General features: G+C 48.1%; 2 long non-coding RNA genes across 2 annotated transcripts in view; one reads left to right on the plus strand and one right to left on the minus strand.

Annotated features, from left to right (window-relative positions):
• LOC138850474 (uncharacterized) overlaps positions 1 to 14,819 on the plus strand; it is a 76,488-nt gene extending 61,669 nt beyond the window's left edge. Inside the window, exon 3 of the long non-coding RNA XR_011390272.1 lies at positions 14,358 to 14,819. This is a non-coding gene — a long non-coding RNA (uncharacterized lncRNA). The remainder of the gene's footprint in view (positions 1 to 14,357) is intronic.
• Positions 1,161 to 13,491, minus strand: LOC103349985 (uncharacterized). Its single transcript, XR_007923750.2, has 4 exons — positions 13,392 to 13,491; positions 9,607 to 9,680; positions 1,461 to 1,536; positions 1,161 to 1,353 (listed from the first exon to the last, which is right to left on the minus strand). It is a non-coding gene; the product is annotated as an uncharacterized lncRNA (long non-coding RNA).
• Positions 14,820 to 22,241: the final 7,422 nt, after the last annotated feature.

The raw sequence follows: 22,241 nt of genomic DNA on the forward strand, positions 1-22,241 counted from the left end.
CCCCAAATGGCTGCCTTGACTGGAACTTGGCTAGCCCTGATCCAGGAGCTTCTTCCAGGCCTTCCACATTGGTGCAGGGGCCCAGTCACTGGGGCCATTTTCTGCTGCTTTCCCAGGCACATTAGCAGGGAGCTGGATGGGAAGTGGAGCAGCCAGGACTTAAACAGGCACCCATATTGGATGCTGGCATCACAGACAGTGGCTTTAACCACTATGTTGCAGCACTTCCCTGCATAGTTTTTTCATAGTACACATTGTCCATAAATATTTTGAAATTTTAGCTGGGGCTGAAACCAGGAGCTAGGAATCAAATCCAGTCTCCCATGTGGTGGCAGGGACTCTATTACTTGAGCTATCTCTATTGCCTTCTAGAATATAAGTTAGCAGGAAGTTGGAGTCAGGGAGCTGGAGCTGGAATTGAACCCACAGCATGGGCATCTTAGTTGCTAGACTAAAAGTCTGCCCCTGGTACCACATCTTTTGATAGTAGAAATGCAGTCCTCTACACAGCAGACTCATGGAATGACAAACGCCCTAAACAGCACTCTGGCCTCAGAATCAGCCCTTAAGGCATTTGTATATGGCTAAAAAGCCCATGAGAGCATTTCAGGCATGGAAAGCCAAGACACTGTGGCAAAAAATGACCTAAATGAAAGATCTCTGTGAGTGAGATCCCAGTGGAAAGAATGGGCCATCAAAGAAGGAGGTACTTTTCTCTGAAGGGAGGCGAGAACTTCTACTTTGACTATGGCCTTGTCTAAATAAGATCAGAGCTGGCAAACTCAAAAGGCTTCCATAGCCTTGGCAGCTCATGACTAGAGCCTCAGGTGATCATTGACATCATGAATAAGAGTGTCAATTGTTAAGTCAACAACAGGAGTCACTGTGCACTTGCTCCCCATGTAGGACCCCTGTTCTTAATGTGTTGTACTATGAGAATTAACAGTAAAACTAGTCTTCAAACAGTACTTTATACTTTGTGTGTGTGTGTGTGCAAACTGTTGAAATCTTTACTTAATATAGAGTTGACCTTCTGTATATAAAGATAATTAAAAACGAATCTTAATGAAGAATGGGATGAGAGAGGGAGTAGGAGGTGGAATGGGAGGGCGGTATGGGGAGAAGAACCACTATAATCCAAAAGTTGTACTTATGAAAGTTCTATTTATTAAATGAAAGCTTTATATTAAAAAAGGAATGCAGTCGTCTAGGAGGCACCGCGCTGTCACTGCTCTGCTGTTCACACAGATGCCAGCCTTCTTCAGGGAGGCCCCAGACTCCAAAAAGCCTTATCAAGAAGCCTTCATCCTGTTACTCAGCTGTCATTGGCTTCTTGTTTTCATCCAAGGGGATCTTCGAATGTATGAAATATTATTTATTTAACATTTTACATGTTAAGCTGATAGACTAATGCCGGTGAACATTCAGTTCAATAAAATTGGCTGCTTAATGAACCATACCTTATAAACTGTCAGCTCACTTCACAGTCATCCTATGTGGGTGCTAAGAGGAAGTACTGTGCCTGTACATTCAGTTCTAAAATATAAACCAAGTATGAGGTTATTCCTTCCTCCCTCCCTCCCTTCCTCCCTCCCTCCCTTCCTCGCTCCCTCCTGCCTCTCTTTCCCTCCCTCCCTCCATTCCTTCCTTTCTTCTTTTTATTTTTAAATATTTATTTATTTATTTGAAAGTCAGAGTTACACAGAGAGGTAGACAGAGAGAGAGAGGTCTTCCATCTGCTGGTTCACTCCCCAAATGGCCACAATGGCTGGAGCTGCACTGATCTGAAGCCAGGAACCAGGAGCTTCTTCCAGGTCTCCCATGCAGATGCAGGGGCCCAAGGACCATCTTGTATTGCTTTCCCAGGCCATAGCAGAGAGCTGGATTGGAAGAGGAGCAGCCGGGACTTGAACTGGCGCCTATATGGGATGCCGGCACTGCAGGCGGCAGCTTTACCCGCTACCCCACAGCTCCGGCCCTAGTCTTCTTTTTATTTGTTAAAGCAGAGAACAAACTAGAAAGCACAGAATCAGGGAGCAACTTGCCAGGGCCCAGAGTGGAGACTCCCCTCATGGTGTATTCTCATTTGCAGCTGGCTCCTAAGATGTCCCGTGGCAAAATCTCCTGATAGAAAAATTTAAAATAACTTTGTTTATTTGAGATGTCATCTTCTCTAACAGCTGCCTGGCTACATGTTTATTTACAAAACAGAGAACTGATTTTGGAGAAACATGAAAACTTAAAACAGTTGGCTCTAAGTCACAGTCAAGGACTATGCTTTGAGTAATTTTTACCTGGCAGGAGTCTGGCTGTTTCAGAGAGCATAAAATTGCCTCAGACTGATCTGTTGTGAATGTCCTTGTCATCCTGATTGCTTTCTGGTGGGTTCCATCTACTCTCCATCTAAGAAGACGAGGAAAGTCAAGCTAAGGTTCATCTGTTTGGGAATTGGAGGGTAAGAAGTTATGTAAAACGCAGTTTTCTGGAATACGCCGTGCAGGCAGCAGGATACAGAAGGAACAAAGATAGAATCTTTTTGCTAGAAAGCAATTTTAGAGCACGGGCATCCATGCACTGTCTCAAGCTGATGCCAGTTACATTGCTGCCCAGGTACACGAACCCATTAGGAAGCTCTGCTTTTGAGGAAAGAATGGCCACTTTTGTTGGGGCTATGGAGATGGGATGAAGGGAAAGAGAAGATTTGAAATGATGACAGAACACAAATCTCTCCAACTGCCAATGTAGCAAGAACTTGAGGTCTCCCAGGAAAACGTGTCTCTTTGAGGCCTTGCGGGGAAACCATCCACAGCCTTGGGGTGGCATCAGAGCCAGCAGCTTTACTTCCATGGTGTCATTCACAGACGAGTCGCACCCCGAGACACACGTCTACCACAGAGGGGTTCTGAGTCTTGCCCATTTCCAGGCTGTGGGTGTCAGACACACTGTGTTCTCCACGAGGTACCTGGTCCCGGGTCTCATAGCTCAGAGGACAGCATGCGTGTGGCCTCTTTAGAATAATTGGCGGGTTTCTGGACGGTGGAAGCCACCAGGAATATCAGATGCCCGACAGGGTAATTTGAAAAATGAGAAACACAGACCCTGCGCATTCGTCATGGTTTTCAAGGTTAAAACCATTAGTCTCTACGGAGGTCTTGAGGTTAGAGAACAGAACATAGACTCCGGACTTCTGTTTCTTCGTCTGCTCAGGGGAAAGGTGGATTTGAGAGGAGCAAGAGTCCATCCTTGCTTGCCCACAGCTAAGGCCGGCTTGCTTTTCCTTTTGTAAATTGATGGCCTGGGACAGATCTGCTCAAACGGCAACAGCTAACCCAGTGTGGGCACAGGGAGAACTCAGATCTGATGACTGTGAACTGCTGTGTCTAACTTCACTAACAGCCTTTATTCCTTAGCTTTTTGTCAGTTTAATGAATTACTTGAGGTGGCTAACTTTATAAAAAAGAGAGGTTGATTTAACTCACAATTTTGGCAGTGAAAGTCAAACAACATGGTATGGGTTCTAGTAAGGGCTCCTCCCTTTAGCTGCGCTACCTTGTGGCAGATGGCAGTGGTGGGAGGGCATGTGGGGCTGAGTAATTACATCTCCACTGGGGAAGAAATTATACTCAGGAAGTAAATACATCTCCACACAGGAAGTCATTACATCTCTACAGAAGAAGCCAGAGAAAGGCTAGGTGGGGCCAGGCTCGTGCTTTTATAATAATCCTCTCCTGAAAACTAACCAGGGTTCTCTGGAAGACGGCCTTAGTTCCCTTTAAGGGCACACTCCCAGTTGAGCCAGGAATTCCCACTAAGCCCTGCCTCTTAAAGGTTCCAGATCATCTCTCAATACTGCCACCCTGAACACCAAGCTCCCCACATAGAAGCCTTTAAGGGAACAAACAACATTTAAACCATAGCACGGTTGGATTGTGACTAATCCTGGATTCATTCATCATCTTTAGGCTCCATACCCACCCTTTGCAGTTGCAGGCCAGGGACATTTCCTATTTATGCCCTATAAACACTGTCTACATGTGGACAACAAGGGGCTACTTGGCAAGTGCAGGCTTACAAGTATTGAGAATTCGGTCAGCATTTCACTCATGCCTACTGTAGGCTGCCCACTTCAAAATTCACCTTGAGATCCTGCAGTGCTATGTGTGAGTCTTAGACTGCACGGACAATAAACTACGGAAAACTTGTTCTGTAAACAAAAAGGTGCCTCCTCACTTTTAAAATTAGCTGGGAGGTGATAGCTTGATAGCTTTCCACTTTTATTCTTCAAAAACTAGTAGCACTTTGGCCAATACAAGGGTAGAAATTCCCCAGGTTGCATCTTTGGGTCTATAGTAATTTCGATCGGATATTATCCTCAATGGCACAAAGACATAATAATAGGAAATAACTCCAAGTTTTTCTGCAATCATTATTTCCAAACAAATGCAGCTGTTTACTCAGATCTAATTATGAAAGGACTGTAGTGCCCACAGGAAATCACATTTTTTAAATATCTATACAAGAGTATTAATGCTTTCATTAATAACAAGAATATTTCATAAATATTCTTGGTTTCCTTCAAGGCAAAAATGTTGAATTCAGAGAATATAAACCTCTTGTAAGGTGAGACCAACTGTATGCTTGGCTTCCCCTACCCGGTTTATGAAAGTATCTCAAGGTCAACCTAATCTTTACATTAAAAAGAGGTGTTTAAGGATAAAGTAGCAATTTAGAGTGGCTGTGGGGCGTTAGCTCCCTCAAGGGTTGGAGTCCCAAGTGGTTAAACACCCTGTGTGTTAGGTTTACATCCCCAAGTGACACCCACAGAGACACCTCCCTTAGCGAACTGCTAAGAGCGAGAAAGAGTCCTAAGGTTACAATGCTGAGCAGAGCCCCCTCATTTCAATGGTCAAAGAAATCCCAACAGGAGAAGCAGTGCCTCCAGATGGGAGCCAGACGGGAAATTGTCCGGTTTCTAACCCACACCTGTGTGCTTTGATTTACAACAACCACACCACCTGCGGCTTTCCTTGGCCCGTTAACCCCAGATGCCCCCAGCGACTTCCCGCAAACTTTCCCCATCCGAGTCCCTGCCAGCACCCACTTCCCCTCTGTGGCCACTGTTTCTCCTTTCAGGGCCTCTTTCATTCTAATGATGAAAATGAAGAGGATTCTGCTCAGCACCAGAGCTTTAGGATGCTTCTTTGAGGCTTCTGTAAGTTCCGTCTTTATTATGTGGAAAAGGGAGTAAACAGGCACAGTTATCCAGCCAAGTGTGGTGGGTGGGACGGAATGAGTGGAAATAAAGCACCCGCTCATCTCTGCCGCAGGACAGTCTCTGGTTCTTAAAACCACTTCCATTCGTTGTGCTTCAGGAAAAAAATTATTTCCCTTTGATCAATTTTCTTTTCACAGCAATACGATTTTAGGCAAATATATAAGTTAGTCCTTCTCTGATTTTATTTAAACAGTGAGTTGAAAAGAGAATCAACTAGCAGGTGTCTATTAAAACTCTATTTTATGGCGATTATCCCTAAGCTAGGGCTAAGAGGGACAGAAAGCAAATGTCTTCGCAGAAGAATTTGTAAAAGAATGACCACAGATTAAACAGCAATTAATCAGCATGTAATTCACTCACAAGCAGGTGAAAGCCCACAGAAGAGCTTTGGAGGTTGGGGTAGGGCTGGATGATGTCGGAGAGCTCACGGTAGGGCCCCGGCCCACAGCTCTGGGCTTCAGGCTTCTGTCCAGCCCCCTCTGTCTGGGAAGTGTAGCGCCCTGGAGCTCCAGGTTACTCCAGCATGCTGTGCCCTGGAGTACATCCCACTGAGGGATGTACTGGGTTAGCCTGCCTTTGCACACCCTTTGTGAATACCTTTGTTACGTAACTCCTTAGTTCCAAAGCAATGTAAACTTTCAGTTGCTGGAGTTGGTCGTCTTTTTACCCGCCAGCCACAGTATCCTGCAAGTACAGGATAGATCTCCAGGGAATAACGCATTGAGTTCTTTTCCCCTTGATCAGCTACATCAACTGGAAATGTTCTACCAAGGTGGAAGGATTCCAGGTGGGCGTTGAGAATTTGGGGTAAAATGTGGCTAACTTGAGAGCTTTAGCAGAGGCCCCCCAATGCATGGGGCAGTGGGTACAAAGGGAGAAGATATGCAGCAAAAGGCAAGTATCAGAGTGGGCCAGATGCAAGGGGCCTCAGGAACCATGCAGGAGAGCCACAGCTTGATGAGGTCAGTGTGGGGGCCCGGGGCTCTTAGCAGGAGCATGGCATGCAGAGAAGAGCTTCCTTCATGCCTCCACCTGTCACAGTGGGACAGTGGTCCCTGTCTACATGCTTCACTAGGCCGGGAGACAGGGTCTGTGATGGAAGGAACAGAGACCAATATGGCGAGGCACTAATCAGCCGGAGGGGTGAGAGAAAAGTCACTTAGTACAGTTGCCTTCAGCTGGTGTTGGAATTTAATCTCTCCATGACAAATTTAGTTAGGAAATTAGGAAGATTTCTGTTGGTCATGGCAGACATGAGAATAGTTTCCTAAATGAGGCTGTGAACTCTCTCTGTCTGCCTGTGGTTCCCTGGGCAACACAGCGGTAACACCCAGCCAAACTTGGATTGTGTTGGTTGTTACCCAGAGCAGCCAAAATTAGATATGGTCCAAGGGATGAGTACAAGTTGTAGCCTTGGGGAGAGGCCAAGGTTAACATCAGAAGAGTAAGGGCAGCCATCAAGCTCCAGGGCCAGTAGGAAGCTGTAAATAGGTGAGACAAATGGTTAGGCCCAGAGGCAAGAATGCAAAGTGAGATAAACGGTCCAGACACTGTTTGTGGCAGATGATATAAATTAGACTCAAACCAGTTGCAAAAATTGGAAGTATTGACTTGAGTAACAGAGAAGCAGGGATCTAGTTGTTGTGGACAGTGGTCTGGCTCTCTCCCACTTTTGGCTCTGCTCACTGTCCTGGCTCCATGCTCAGGGTACATGCTGCCATCAGTGCCAGCCACACACACCATTCTCTCTGCACCTCCACAGAAAGAAGGGCTTTCTACCTTACTATGCTGAAATCCACTTCAAACCCAGGAATTGCATTCCACTGGCTCTGGTAATCCCCAAACTAATCATGTAACCATGGGACGCAGTGTTCAATGGCCAGGGCTGGGTCATGGCAAATCCTGAAAACTATGGAGAATAGGTGGTTCCTTTCAAGATTCTTTCATCCTAAAAAGATGACTCAATTCTGGCTAGAAAACAATAAGTGATGGCTACCATAGTAAAACAGAGTGAGCACAGTTCCCACGGGGTGCTGTTTCGTTGACCAAGGCCGGGGGCCTCCAGACCAAAGTTTAGAAAGGAGATTGGAGCTTTCAGACAATAGGGAGATGATTTTTCTTAAGTATCTTCCTGTAGACTTGTGGGTAGAGGACTAGACTGAATGACCACCGTCCTCAGTGCTTGAAATGAGCCCCACCTTCTGTCCCCTGATTTTACACACTGGGTCATCTGTTAAATAGACTTAAAGCAGGCAGATGATACTTTCTCTGGGCCAAATTAATTTTTTCATTTCTTCTGGGATTAACATCTGGAAATATGCAGTATATTCCAGTAATGGACTATTAGTGTCCCCCTGGGTCATTTGTATCAGCTAACCTATGGTATCCTTCAAAACACATCATTAGGGCTCAGCTTTTCCTATCAGCATTGTTTTGCTATCAGATCATTACATATAGTATTTATGCCATTGTATGGGAACATGTGTGCTAACATTGTTTAGTTTCAGGATTATGCACAATCCCATTACTTGATGACCTTCTAGTGACATTGAATGCTGGTTTAAATTTTGTTTGTGTAACAGAAATTACCAGGGATGGGTATATTTTCATAAATCTGAAAAAATAAGTAAACTGGCTTGGAAAGATTTATTCTCAGTGAATCCAGAGTCACTGAGTTCCCATGATACCATTCAACTCTTGGAGAAGAGGTCATAATTTTCTTCCCTTTGTTATTTCATAGTGGTCAAGTATTTAATACTAATAGTCACATAAACAGAGGCAAAAACAACACATTTCTCACATTTGTGAACTTGGACATTGGCTTCTGGGGTGAAGACAGCTGGTCTCCTTCAGGTTTGTGAAATATAGTATGGTATTGAGTTCTGGGCACTGTAAATTAGCCCAGTTTGGAATACAGAGTGGTCCATGATAAAGGGATTTAGCTCATTAAAGAGTGGATGCCAGGGAAATGTGAGATCGCAAGTTCCATAATGTGGATGGGGAATTATACGTGTCCAAGAAGACCCCCAAGGAAAAGCTAGGGCCAAGGAGGAGACAATTCAGGAAGAGATGTTTGGCTCATTCCGAATAGCCCAAATGCATCTTGTTTGCCTCTGGTTGAAAGCATTAGGATTTCTGAGTCTTGCATGTGTTCAAGAGGATTCTGATGATCAAAGAGTAATCCTGATATAAAAATAGATCCTACTGTGTTAAACTAAATTCTTCACCTGTGAAGGGCAGGAACGCTTTCTAAAGGACTTTGATCAGCCAATCAGCTCCGTCATCTGGTTCCCTGTCTGCTCCTCCCAGTGTGATTTATGTCTCCTGTCTCACAAAGCAAACATGAACTAAACCCCAAGTACTCCTCACGTCTCCTTCAGCTGGGACCTGTCCCGTGCCATTGAGAGCCATGCGTTTTGAATGCGTTGTCTAGATGTGGTTTGCATGACTTCTCCGTGAGCACTGCAGGAACAGCCCAGCCTGACTTATCTCTGTGTCCCTCCTCTGAGGCCGACCCTTCCGAGGTCACCCACGATTGTCATCAATAAATCCAGTGGACACACTGCAGTGCTCAGAGTGAATGATCTTTCAACATCGTGACTCTTGGGACATCTGTATTCCCGTTACTCCCACGACTGCACATGTTCCTGGTATCCTTACCATCTCCATGACTACGACTTCACAGCCTCATCTGTCCGCTCTTCTTATACCCACTACTTAAAGGAGAGGCTCAAGAATTTTAATTTTGGGACCAGCACTGTGGCATAGCGGGTTAAGTGCCACCTCCGATGCTGGAAGCCTATATATGGCACTGGTTTGATTCCCAGCTGCTCCATTTCCAATCCAGCTCTCTGCTTGTGTGCCTGGGAAGGCAGTGGAAGAGGGCCCAAGTCCTTGGGCCCCTGCACTCATGTGAGAGACCTGGAAGAAGCTCCTGGCCCAGCCCTAGTCATTGTGGTCATTTAGTGGGGTGTGCTGGCAAATGGGAGATTCTCTCTCTCTCTCTCTCTCTCTCCCTCTCTCTCTCTCCTCTCTTTCTCTCTGTAACACTTTCAGATAAGTAAATAAATCTTTAAAAGAAATCATACTTGCCAGCATCTTGAGGGCTCTGTGTCAGTGATTGGAGAAGTGCTGCCTTTCAAGGTGGTGTTCCCCAGGCCTCTCTCCTGACTCTGCCTCCTCTGCCACACATCCCTGGTTTCAGTTACCTCGTAAGGTGAGGATTCCCAAAGGACTTTCCCTTAGGTTCCCGAACTGGAAATAGAACTACCTTCTCAACAGCCTCACTTGGGCCTCAAACTAGACATCAAAACTTCATCTCCCCACTTCACCTTCTTCCAGATTCTCTGTGTCAGGCCGACCTCTTGGGGCATGCAGTAGGGCAGAGAAGGGTAGTGTGTGGATCCTGGAGGAAGGAGAACAGGGAATAGCCAGTAGAACTTACCAGAAATCTAGTTGATCATGCTGGAAACCTGGAAAACAGCCTTTAGGATCCCTCTTGATTTCCCCAGGCAGGCAGTCACCTAGCTCTGCTCACTCCATCTCCTGCATGTTACACGACCCCACCTGTCTGTGTCTCCTCATTGCCGTCATTTAGGTGACCGGGACTTCCTGTTTGTTTGCTTCTTTAGCGTGTCTCATCACCCTCTGGACAGAATCCGCATTCTGTGTCTTGTCCTCTGAGGCCCTCCCCTCTCCCTCTCGCAGTTAACCCTCTGTCCCAAGCACCAGGGTCGTCTTTCAGTCCTCAGTAGGACCGCCTTCTCCTCCTGCGGGTGTCAGTGCATGTTGAACTACTTTTCTATCTGGAACCATCTTTGTGTAGGTCACTGTCATCGTCTGGATCTCAGCTTCAGTGCCGTTCCCCCTAGAAAGCCTTCTCCAAATTCCAGGGCCCTGAAAACTTCAGGCTCTGTGCTGGCCCTTGCCACCCCGTTTTCTGCTCACTTTTCCTGGTCAGCTGTAAGCTCCTGGAGGACATAGCTGTGTTTGCATTCCCGCTACAGAATGCTGTAGCCTAGATCAAGCTTCAGAGACTCTTCCTATCAAATAGAGAAACTCAAATATTTGTCCTGGTCTGTGCTGCCCTAAGACAAGTGCATTTCTGCCTTGTGTTCCCCACTGTTCCTCCGAGCTGGGCTCTGGGGGACTCCGGGAGGCCCCTTGCAGCACTCACCCATTGCTTCCAAAGTGTTGGTCCGTCTCCCTTCCCATGAGGCCCCCTTCTTCCTGCTGCTGAGAACCTGCCGCCATTACCTTTACCTCCTTTCTCTGGCTATAAACTGGGCTGGGCAATCTGGATAATTGGACTGGTGGCCTTCCGGGGGCCTTGCATTGGATTCTGAGATCTTTATCTTTCCTGCCCTCCCTTCTTTGGCTCCTCCTTCAGCATTCACATCTTCCGTCATAAAGTCCACACTTGGCAAAGCCTTCTAAAGCGGTTCCAGACGTTGCTGGAATGTGTATGACCCGGCCATTATCAATGAAGCTCTGGAGTTGAAACTACTGCAGTTGCTTCCGAGAAGTGCACGATTCAGTCACATCTAAGTAGCTGGGCTTCAGATCAGACCCTTGAGAGACCTCAAAATGCATGTTTTTATGGCTCAGTTACGCTAGATTTCTGGGTCAGTTCATCCCATATCAGGATCCCTGTAATCCTCAGAGAAAGGAACCAACAATGAGAAAAGTCCTGGAAGTGAATCCACAGTTTGGGCAACTTGGAGCTCTGTGAGCTGGGTGTGTGGCTAGAAGGTTCTTAAAGCGAGAATATCCTGCCGTAAACCCCAAGAAAGGGCCCTCTAGTGCCCAGCTCTGTGGGACTGTTTACCTTAGAGCACATTTATGTGGCCCTGTTGATGAACACACCCGGCCAGGTCACACTGAGCAAGTGGCCTGGGCCGTGGTAGTGACAAACACGGCCCCTGTGGCCTCGTAGCATGCTGCTCTGGAAGCGAAGAGCCCCGGCAGGCTCCACCAGCCCTCAAGTATAAACACCAGGCCCACGTTAGTGCCTGGCGTCTTGCCCATGGGTGGCTGAGGATGAATAACAGGCAAGCTGCACCCAGGCATCTGTTTCCAGGGACATCCAGGAGAGAGTTTTGTTGTTATGTGAGCGGTTGCTCAGAGAAAGGCCATTGATAATCTCATTGAAAAGGAGATGGGAAATGCTGTTCAATCCACCTTTAACAGGCAGATTTATCTACAGCAAGACAGGGCAGCTGTGGCCGCAGGTGCTCACGGCTCTGGCACAACCTGGTGCCATGAGAAAAGTCTTACAAACCTGGCTGTTTCCACTGCCTTCTGTGAAATGCAGGGACTTGCTTGGTCACACTGGAACACTTCCCAGCTCAAAAAAACTTGAGACCCTTTCCCAGCTCACTGGGCTGGACCTCTACGTCCATTCTTTGTAAAATCCCAAGTCCAGTGTGCGTCTCAGCATCTCTAACTTGCTGCTTCCAAGCACTCAAAGCAGCTAAATCCAAACCCTGACCTCGCTGAAGTGCCCATGGCAGATTCTTTTTCTCGACTTTCAGAGCTCACTGTCAAACAAGTCTTTGACAGGGATGAAGTCAACTCTCAGACAGTCACAGCTCCCTCCTGTCTCCCCAGCAGTGCCCCTGGGGTGGTGTGGGTCTGAGGGATTCCGGACTGGGGGCCAGAGCAGGAGCCCTGATTGATGGACAGCAGTGGGAACCCCTGTCTCTGTGCAGGGCATGGCTTCCTTCCCCATGGAGACAGTGCTGTATGTATCTCCTGCTGCATTCCCATGTGGCCGCCCATCCTCTCAGATCGGAGTGATGAAATGATGTGATGCTGGTAAAATGGACACACTGACTTGAACTTGACAGAGGTCAGTGGCTACGGGATCTCTTGTCCTTAGAGTGTCTCTCTTGGCCAGTTCCCTCTTCTCCACTGCATCAGCGGTGCCCCTGGCCCCACAGGCCGCCTTCCTCAGGACATGTGATCGTCCCATCGCTCGAGCCCTCCCTGAGCACTGCGAACACTGTGCCTGGCTTCTCTGTCCTCAGACTGCACCAGTGTCCTGCCATCGCGGACATCCTCAGAGACGGGCTTGGTGCTGGCAGCACCGTGGTTAGACTGTGGGGAAGGAAGTCGTGGACTTTGGAGCCAGGCTGGGATCTGAGTCCTGGCCCTGGCCCTTGCTGGAGGCATGGTTTTGAGTGGGCTGCCTAGCCTCTGGCTCAGTTTCCTCCCTGACAGAAGAATGCCTTAAGGGCTTTCACAAAGCTGAAGACAGCCTAACCAGGGTGCTACAGGCCCCGCCCCTCCCGCCTGCTCCCTAGGGAGGGGCGCAGTGCACACTCACAGCCCCAGCGAGCTCCCCTTGCCCCCTTGGTGAATGGGATCCCCACTGATCCCATTGCCCAAGCCGGACACCTAAGAGTGACCAGAGACTGCTCCCCATCATTTCTCATGCCCAGTGAGGCTCCAGGTTGCAGTTGCTTCTGTGTTAGCCGTGTGGTCTGGCCCTTCCTCTCCAAGCCTGTGGATGTGGTTTGGAGTGGGCCCTTGTCATCTTGGGCGGCCAGGGGCTGAAGTCTTCTTTTTTTTTTTTTTTTGACAGGCAGAGTGGACAGTGAGAGAGAGAGACAGAGAGAAAGGTCTTCCTTTGCCGTTGGTTCACCCTCCAATGGCCGCCGCGGCCGGCGCGCTGCGGCCAGCGCACGGCGCTGATCCGATGGCAGGAGCCAGGTACTTCTCCTGGTCTCCCATGGGGTGCAGGGCCCAAGCACTTGGGCCATCCTCCACTGCACTCCCGGGCCACAGCAGAGGGCTGGCCTGGAAGAGGGGCAACCGGGACAGAATCCAGCGCCCCGACCGAGACTAGAACCCGGTGTGCCGGCGCCGCTAGGCGGAGGATTAGCCTAGTGAGCCGCGGCGCCGGCCGTGGGGGCTGAAGTCTTCTAACTGGCCATTCTCCCTGTCCTTTCTTCCCCTTCCCTGCTGCCCTGCTGGAGTTACTTTTATGAATGGAATCCGATCAACTCAACATCCTTGACTCAACACCATCCAGGATTCGTACCCCTGCAGGGTGAGATCCACCTTTATCCCCATGGCCTGGCTTCTAAGATCCTGCCCTTGTGGCCCGGCTTACCTTGGCAGCCCCTGCCCAGCTGGGCACCCTGCACCGCAGTTGCCAAGAGAAGCAGACACTGGGCTGCTCAGACTGGGCTTGGCCAGGGACGTGCAGTCTACTTACCTCCCCCAAACGAATGGAACTGCACTGCCTGTTCCCTCATTGCTACCTCACGAGACCCCCTTGTGACACACTTCCTTCCAACAGAAGCTAAACCTAAGCACACAGAACCAACATCCGAGACGAGCAGAGCACCAGGGCCAGCGTCCTCCGTGGCAGCCAGGGCGCCCTCCTGCCCACCCATCCAGAGCCTGTTTAGAGATCGCTAAATCTAGTAAATAAACCAGTAAACACTGGGGACGGAAAGCTGCAGAAAGTGAAGGGCCGGGTCCCCATTCAAGCCTGTTGGGTCTGAGGCTGCCAGTGTGCTTGTATCTTCAGATTTCTGCCTCTCCCCTTGGTGGTTTTGCGGGAAGTGTCGGCGAGGTTAAATAGAATACTTCCCTCCAATACAAAACCGAGGAGACTGTGTGCTTCTGCCCAAATCTCTGTATCCCCCTGCACTTATTTGAAAAATCATTGCCAGCACACAGCCTGAAGAAATATGAAAGGGAAAAATTGAAACAATCCACTTTTGAAAGAATCAATACAAGCCAATTGCTTAGAAATTGCTTGTTGAGAGAGGTATAGGGAAAATTCTGTGAATGATTTAAAAATATCAAAATAATTTGTTCTTGGATGACTTCCTTTAAGTGCCCTTAAGCTTTTTTTTTTTTTTTTTTTTTTTTTTTTTTTTTTTTTTTATGGAAAAGGATAACATAGTATCTTACGGGTTTAGTTTATTCCCGAAACATGATAAGGAATTCCAATAAGCAACCTTCGTTCTTGGAAAAGCTATGGCTTAACATCAAATTATGGGTGAGAGAATAAACAGGGGTGTGTTTTAAGTTAAAACTCTAAAGGTAGACATTTGACGTTTTACAGTTTTCTGGTACAGCTGGGGTTTGACCTCCAGAAGTGGGGCAGTCACCACTGAAACCGCAGCCCAGGTAAGTGCTGGCCCTCGGGGCGTGGCCACACCCGGTCCTGTCTCCATGCTTAGCAGAGACCCTCAGGCGAAACCAGTATTTGCCAAGTGGAGGAAGAACATGTAAGTGCTTGGGGTCGTCAGGCCTGCTGGTGCCAGAACAAAGGGGCAGGGCAAACTGGCTACCTGCTCTCCTGCTGCGTCCTAGGCAGATCTCCCAATGCGATCCCAGAAGCCCTCTCTGGGTCACCTCCCATTGCTGAAAATTTTCTGCATAACTTTCCTTGTTGGACATGTCTGACTCCTCGTATGAATCAGAAGACACCATCCTGCCATCAGCGGAGCACGGGTCAGAACATCAGGTCGGGGCTGCAGTAGGTTAAGCTGCTACTTGCAATGCTAGCATCCCTTAAGGCATCCCAGCTGCTCTGCCTTTTTTTTTTTTTTTTTTTTTTTTTTTTTTTTTTGACAGGCAGAGTGAACAGTGAGAGAGAGAGAGAGAGAGAAAGGTCTTCCTTTGCCGTTGGTTCACCCTCCAATGGCCGCCGCGGCCGGCGCACCGCGCTGATCTGAAGGCAAGAGCCAGGTCTTCCATGGGGTGCAGGGCCCAAAGACTTGGGCCATCCTCCACTGCACTCCTGGGCCACAGCAGAGAGCTGGCCTGGAAGAGGGGCAACCGGGACAGAATCCGGTGCCCCGACCGGGACTAGAACCCGGTGTGCCGGCGCCGCAAGGTGGAGGATTAGCCTATTGAGCCACAGCGCCGGCCGTCTCTGCTTCTAATCCAGCTCCCTGCTAATGCACCTGGGAGGGCAATGGATGATCGCCCAAGTACTTGGGCCCCTGCCATCCGCTTGAGAGACCCAGATGCTGTTCCTGAATCCTGGCTCCTGGATCCAGCCCTGGCTGATGCAGGCATTTGGAGTGTGAACCAGTGAATGGAAGAGATCCCTCCCTCTCTTTGTCTGATACAGTGTAATTAGCTTGTTAGTCAAAGTTTAGATGAGTTGGAATTCTTGTACCCCTGCAGAATAATTCTGTCTCCTTAACTGTGGGTTTGATACACCCATCTTCCTAGGTTGCACCTGTTGCATCCGGGACCAGGGTGCTTGCTGTGACTCCATCAAGTTTATCTATCCCCTACCACATTAGAGCTGAAGAAAGACAGGGCAACCTGCTGTGGAAGGAGGGCCCTGGGTTCCTTCCTTGAGACAGTCTGCCTGTGTCCACGCTGGTGTCCTGCTCTCAGCTGTGGTCAGCCATGCTGGGGCAGGGCCTGCACTGGATGACACCAGCTCCCTCAGGCCAGGATCCTGCCTTGAGCCTGGGAGTCCCTCGGTGGGTGGCAGGGGGTTGGTAGGTGGCAGGAGGGATGCTCTTGGCTTTTACCAAGTGACAAATTAGCACTTAGGACGAACTGAGCAATGTGATATGATGTAAAGCATTTTAAGGAGGTTGGAGGCATTCAGTTCTGAATGTGGAGGAGGCGTGTCCCTCTGAACATATTCACAGAGAGCTAAGTGGATCAGAATGTAGAACAGTGATTACTGGAGACTGGAGGGCCAGGAGAACAGGAGATGGGCAGACTGGTAATGGGTAGCAGAGTAGTTAGATGAAAGGAAGGAATGTGTCCTGGGTTCCACAGCACATGGCGGGGGCAGGGGCGACAATAGTTGACAGTAACTAATCTTCTCTGAGAACCTAGAAGAGAGGAATTTGAAGGCCACAAACATGAAGTGACTGCACAGAGATAGAATGTTAAGTACCCTGGCTTGATTAGCACACATTGTGCCCTGTGTAGACATTGAAACATCGCATTGCACCATTATTAATGCTAATCAACACTTCTTTTTAAGTTTCAGGAAATGGAAATGCTAACTACCTTGTTTAATCATTACATAGATGACTGCACTGCGAGGTTAGCATTGTGAAGGCAACACCCAGACTGGTAATGCTGAGAGTCTGTGCTCAGGCTGGTGGATGAAGCGGCTCGGAAACTCAGTGACTCGTAAAGTGGAAGTTATTAATTCAGTCCCTGTATGGCAGGCTTTTATTAAATAGGTGACAAATACCATCTAAGAATGAAAGACAAGTAGAATATCACTATTAGGATGATTATTATTAATGACATAGCTCATTTCTAATGTAATTGATAATGTGTTTATACTATAAATTTCATATGAAATATTAATGGAAAATGTTTATTAAGACAGCGGTGAGTGGGAGCGGGCTGGTGACCTTTCCTGATTTATTACCTTATAAAAGTTTCCAGGAAGCATATTCTGAAAGCACCATTTCCTGATCCCTTTAAATAAAGCACGTCCCATGGGACAGCGGCCAAGCTGCAAATGCTGAAGCCCTTGGAGGATCTCAGCTACACCCCAGGCTGCAAGGTGGGGAAGGAATCTCTCCCAGAAATGGCCTATTCTGACTTTGAGATACAGAAGAGGAGACCAGGTTGCTTTAGGAAAATCGCTTTTCTGGAATTTAACCAGAGTGAAGTGACCTTGTGAGGCTGGTCCCCGCCACACTCATACATCCCTGCTCTTACAGTTCTCTGTGTCTTCACTATCTGCTCACTTTTTGATCATCCTTCTTCTGCTCAACTGTTTCAGACTTCAAGCAACTTCATTTCCTGCTTATTTACATGTAGTAGAAACTCATTTTTTATGTGCTGTCATTGTTCATGTGAAATCTGCTTTTAAAAATTATTTTATTTAAATAATTCAACAAACACCCGTGAAAGCACTACCTAAAATGAAAACCAAAATATCAGAAAATAACCTACACCTGCCTCTAGAGCCACCCAGCTCTCTCTCTCCTTAGATGACTGACGTCAGCACTTGACTTTCTGTACCTCTATTTCTATCCCATAAATATGTCCCTAAAATCATACTGCTGAATTTTAGTTGTTTTTAAAATTGATTTTGGAATTTCCATCTAGAATTCAAAATTAAATCACTACAGTCCATACTTCTGGTTGTAGGTACTCATGGTTCTTGTGATATTGTAAATATAGTGCATTGTTTGAGTATACAAGGGATTTCCCCAAAGTTCATGGAAAATATGCATTATGAAAAAGCTATGCACGATTTCAAAAATTTTTGCACAGAAATAAACTTATCTTTTTTCATTTAAAGATTTAAAATTTTGTATTTATATAAAGGGAACAGGCTGGCGCCGCGGCTCACTAGGCTAATCCTCCGCCTAGCGGCGCCGGCACACCGGGTTCTAGTCCCGGTCGGGGCACCAGATTCTGTCCCGGTTGCCCCTCTTCCAGGCCAGCCCTCTGCTGTGGCCAGGGAGTGCAGTGGAGGATGGCCCAGGTGCTTGGGCCCTGCAACCCATGGGAGACCAGGAAAAGCACCTGGCTCCTGGCTCCTGCCATCGGATCAGCGCGGTGCGCCGGCCACAGCGCGCTGGCCGCGGCGGCCATTGGAGGGTGAACCAACGGCAAAGGAAGACCTTTCTCTCTGTCTCTCTCTCTCTCACTGTCCACTCTGCCTGTCAAAAAATAAAAAAAATAAATAAAAAATAAAAAAATATATAAAGGGAACAAATTCCACTTATTTCATATATACAGTTTTAGGAGCATAATATTCCCACCCTACCCTCTCTCTCTCCCTTGTTCTCATCATCCTTCTTCCTTCCTTTCTTATATTTCTTTTACTTTTTACAATGACAGACTTTCAATTTACTTTATAATCACAAGCTTAACCCTCAACTAAATAAAGAATTCAACAAGTTGTAAGTAGAGAAACCACTGTTCCTCAAGAGTGCAGACAAGGGTTATGGGTGAGAGAGATCTTCCATTCACTGATTCACCCACCGAACACCCACAATAACCAGGAGAGGGCCCAAGTACGTGGACCATATTTTGCTGCTTTCCCAGACACATTAGCAGGGAGCTGGATCAGAAGGGAGCGGTCAGGACTCTTGTCGGTGCTCATATGGGATGCCAGTGTTGCACACAAAGGCTTCACCCACTGTGCCACAATGCCAGGCCGTAAACTCATCTCTTCATTCCATTTTCCATCAGTTTTTGAAGTCTCTCCATGTGACAGTCTATTCATTTTGCTGTTAGAAGTCATCCAGATTGTTTCCAGATCTCTGCTAACCTGTGAAACACTCTTGTCCCTGTCTTTTGGTGCACGGGCTTCTCTGGGTCTTAGGGACTACGGATGCCTGGATTAACAACAAACTGCTCCCTGTGGAGATGTTTCAGTTCTGCTCCTACCAGGCAGGGGTCTGAGGGCTGTTACATCCATCCTGGACACCATCAGGCTGTGTCTTTTTTCCTACGTGATCCACAAACTGGCATCTCAGTGTGGTCTTGATTTGGATTTTCCTGATCACCAGTGACATTGAGCCCCTCTGCATATATTTGATGATTATATGCTTCATTTTCTGTGAAGTGTGTGCTGAAGTCTTCTGGACATTTAAACATTGGATTATCAGTTTTTTCTTAATACTTTATATTAGTTCTTCAAATTACAGATACTAATCCCTTGTCACTTTTGTACTGCATATACCTGCTCCCTTATTGTAATGTGCTTTCAATTTCCTTAAGGTAGCTTGGCTTTCTGTGATAAATAGCACTGTGGGGGCCGGCGCCGTGGCTCACTTGGTTAATCCTCCACCTGCAGCACCGGCATCCCATATGGGCGCCGGGTTCTAGTCCTGGCTGCTCCTCTTCCGGTCCGGCTCTCTGCTATGGCCCGGGGAAGGCAGTGGAGGATGGCCCAAGTGCTTGGGCCCTGCACACGCGTGGGAGACCAGGAGAAGCACCTGGCTCCTGGCTTCCGATCGGTGCAGCGCCGGCTGTGGCGGCCATTTGGGGAGTGAGCCAGCAGAGGGAAGACCTTCCTCTCTTGTCTCTCTCTGTCTATACCTCTACCTGTCAAAAAAAAAAAAAATAGCACTGTGGAGCTCATTTACAACTCTTTTCAGACTTGTTAAGGAGGTCGGAGGCATTCAGTTCTGAATGTGGAGGAGGCGTGTCCCTCTGAACATATTCACAGAGAGCTAAGTGGATCAGAATGTAGAACAGTGATTACTGGAGACTGGAGGGCCAGGAGAACAGGAGACGGGCAGACTGGTAATGGGTAGCAGAGTAGTTGGATGGAAGGAAGGAAGGCACCCTGGGTCCTACGGCACATGGCGGGGGCAGGGGCGACAGCAGTTGACAGTAGCTAATCTTCTCAAGGTCTGGAAGACATTTGCCTCTGTTCTCTACTGGTGTCTACCTGCCGTCCTTCTTTCTAATAAAATGAAGCAGCATCGCCCTGTGCACTAATTCAGCTTCAGTCTCAAGCTGTGCAAAACAGCATTTGGAACCAAGACGGTGTGCCGGCTCTGCTGCGGCTGCTTGCTCTTTTCCTCAAATCGCGGGGTGAAAGACATGGACCTTTGATGACATAATTTAAGGTCTTGACCTGGAAAACCCTTCTCAATTGCCTTCTCAGTTACTACAGGAAAGAACTTGATCTTTATGTACAAGACACTGGGTCCTTACAGAACCTTGGGAACAGTTAATCTGGACTTACTTCCATTAGAAATATTTTTCTTAGAGCTGTTAAAACTGAATGATTTTGGATCCTCCTGGTCTCACTACTCCTGTTACAAAATTCCCTCTTGCTGTGAGAGGCTTTTAAAAATATTGGAAACAAGGCATTGTCTCGATTCATCTTAACAGCAAAATTACCAGAGTGGCTGAATATCTTCCCTTTAATAGTAATATATTCCAAAATGCAGGCAACTTGCAGTGTGATTTGAAATAAGTCATTTTGGTTTCAATCAGTCAAAATCCTCCATTCTAAAAACAACACACGCTGCTTTAGCCGTTTCAACCACGGAAAGAGGAAAGGAGAGAGTCCAACTTAATGACTGGGAAAGAGCAGATGCATTGCACCTGGATGAAGAATTCCTCAGTGAGAAACCCAGGCAATTCTAGGCTGTTTGTATCTGGGAGAATGAAGTGAGGATTCAGAAACAGTGGCGCATCCCCCGCTCCTCTGTAGCACGTGTCCTCTCCATGTGGTCTTGCCCTTTTAGGTCTACAGTGCAATTGCAAACAGGGCACACATATAAATGGTCAACCAAGGAGTTACCACAAGGTGCACACGCCTGGGACCACCACCCTGCATCCTAGAGGCCCCAGTACTCTTGCCTGCATCCTGGAAGCATTGATTGCCTTGCCCCGGCTCCCCGACGTAGCACCACGCTGGAATCCTAGCAAGTTACTTGGCTTTGCCTGGCTTTCAACCTCATGGCATGGAACAGAACAGCATGCAGTCTTCTCGGTCCAGCCTCTTTGATGACCCCCATAGGGGTGCTGTGATGATTACCCCACAGCCTCTCTCTCAATGTTCCCAGGGGCTGGAAGTGCTCTCGGAACAGGGTCCACAACTGCATGCTACACTGAGGGATTGCTTGGCTAAAGAGCTCTGTCTCACCCAAGGCCACACCCTTTAGCCAGGGCTCTTCCCGTCCATTGGTCCTTTCAAGTGGGCTGTAAGGCTCAAATGAAGGACTGCTCTATGGTCATCCCCCAGCCTCAGGGCTCCCCAGAGGCTCAGGTGAGCCTCGTGTTGGGACTGTAGCCAAGCTCAGATTCTTCCTTTGCCTGAACCCACTTCCTTCCATTCCACAGGTGCACCCCAACATCAGCCTCCAGCATTATCACTTCCATCTCATAGCCTCCCCAGGAATCAAGTCTGCACAGCTCACGTCAGCAGTATACAAGAGGGTGGATACAGGGATGTAGTTTTGTACTGATTGAGCTACCACCAGTGAATGACAAGATGCTAATTATGAGGTGAGGCAGAGAATGCCCCTGGCAGAAGGTGGCAATGCCACTTGTTAAATTCCAGCAGGTGAAGAAATTGTCATGTTGTATCTGCAGTGTGGTATGACAGACATTTGGGGAAAATGGGCAATGACCATCAGAAAGCGGAGCGGCACGACTGCTGCTAACTTGGATGCTTTGAAGAACTTAGCAAACAGGAATCGTTGATTGGCCAGCGGCTGAAACCTGAGAGTGAATCCCAGAGGGCACCTCGCAGAGCATGCAAACAGCTCCCATCTCCTGCAGGTGGCAAGAGCCTTCCCAGGGCTCCACCACCAAGGCGGTGGGTCCCCAAGAGGGCTGAACTCTCACCCTGCCGGGGGTGCAATGTCAAAGCCACAGCTCATCTATTTGTAAGCCCTCTGGTGGGATACAGGAAAGAGCAGTGGGGGATGGTGGGATCTCTGTGAGGCCAGCTCCAAGGAGCAAGGAAAGCTTGAAGCCTGTGTCAGGTAAGGTGGAGATCCCAGCACTGCCCTGGGGCTGGTGAAGTGCGGCTCAGAGAAGTGCACATACCAGAACGGAAGCAGCCGTGGGATCGTGTTCATGGCTTCTCTGTCAGCTCGGGTTGCTAAAACAGATCACACAAACTGGAAGGCTTACAGCAGCAGGCATATGTTCTGGAGACTGTGAGTTTGAGATCAGGGCTCCAACAAATCTGGTGTTTCCTGGCTTGTGGACAGCTGCCTCCTTCACTGCTTCTTCACACGGGAGTGAAGGAAGAAAAAGAAAGGGAGCGGGAGGTGGAGAGAGAGAGAGAAAGAGAAGAGAGAGCAAGAGCACACCCTTATCCCAAAATCCTACATCTCCTAACAGACACAAATCCCACTATGTTGGGGTGGGGGTCCTACCCCCGTGAACTCATCTAAACCTAACTACCCTCCACAGGCCCCATCTCTAGATATCATTCACATTGGGTTTAAGACTTCAGCAGGGCTGGCACTGTGGCATAGTGAGTAAAGTCACCGCCTGCAGTGACAGCATCCCATATGGG

The sequence above is a fragment of the Oryctolagus cuniculus genome, chromosome 7, assembly GCF_964237555.1.
Source record: "Oryctolagus cuniculus chromosome 7, mOryCun1.1, whole genome shotgun sequence".
NCBI classification, from domain to species: Eukaryota; Metazoa; Chordata; class Mammalia; order Lagomorpha; family Leporidae; genus Oryctolagus; species Oryctolagus cuniculus.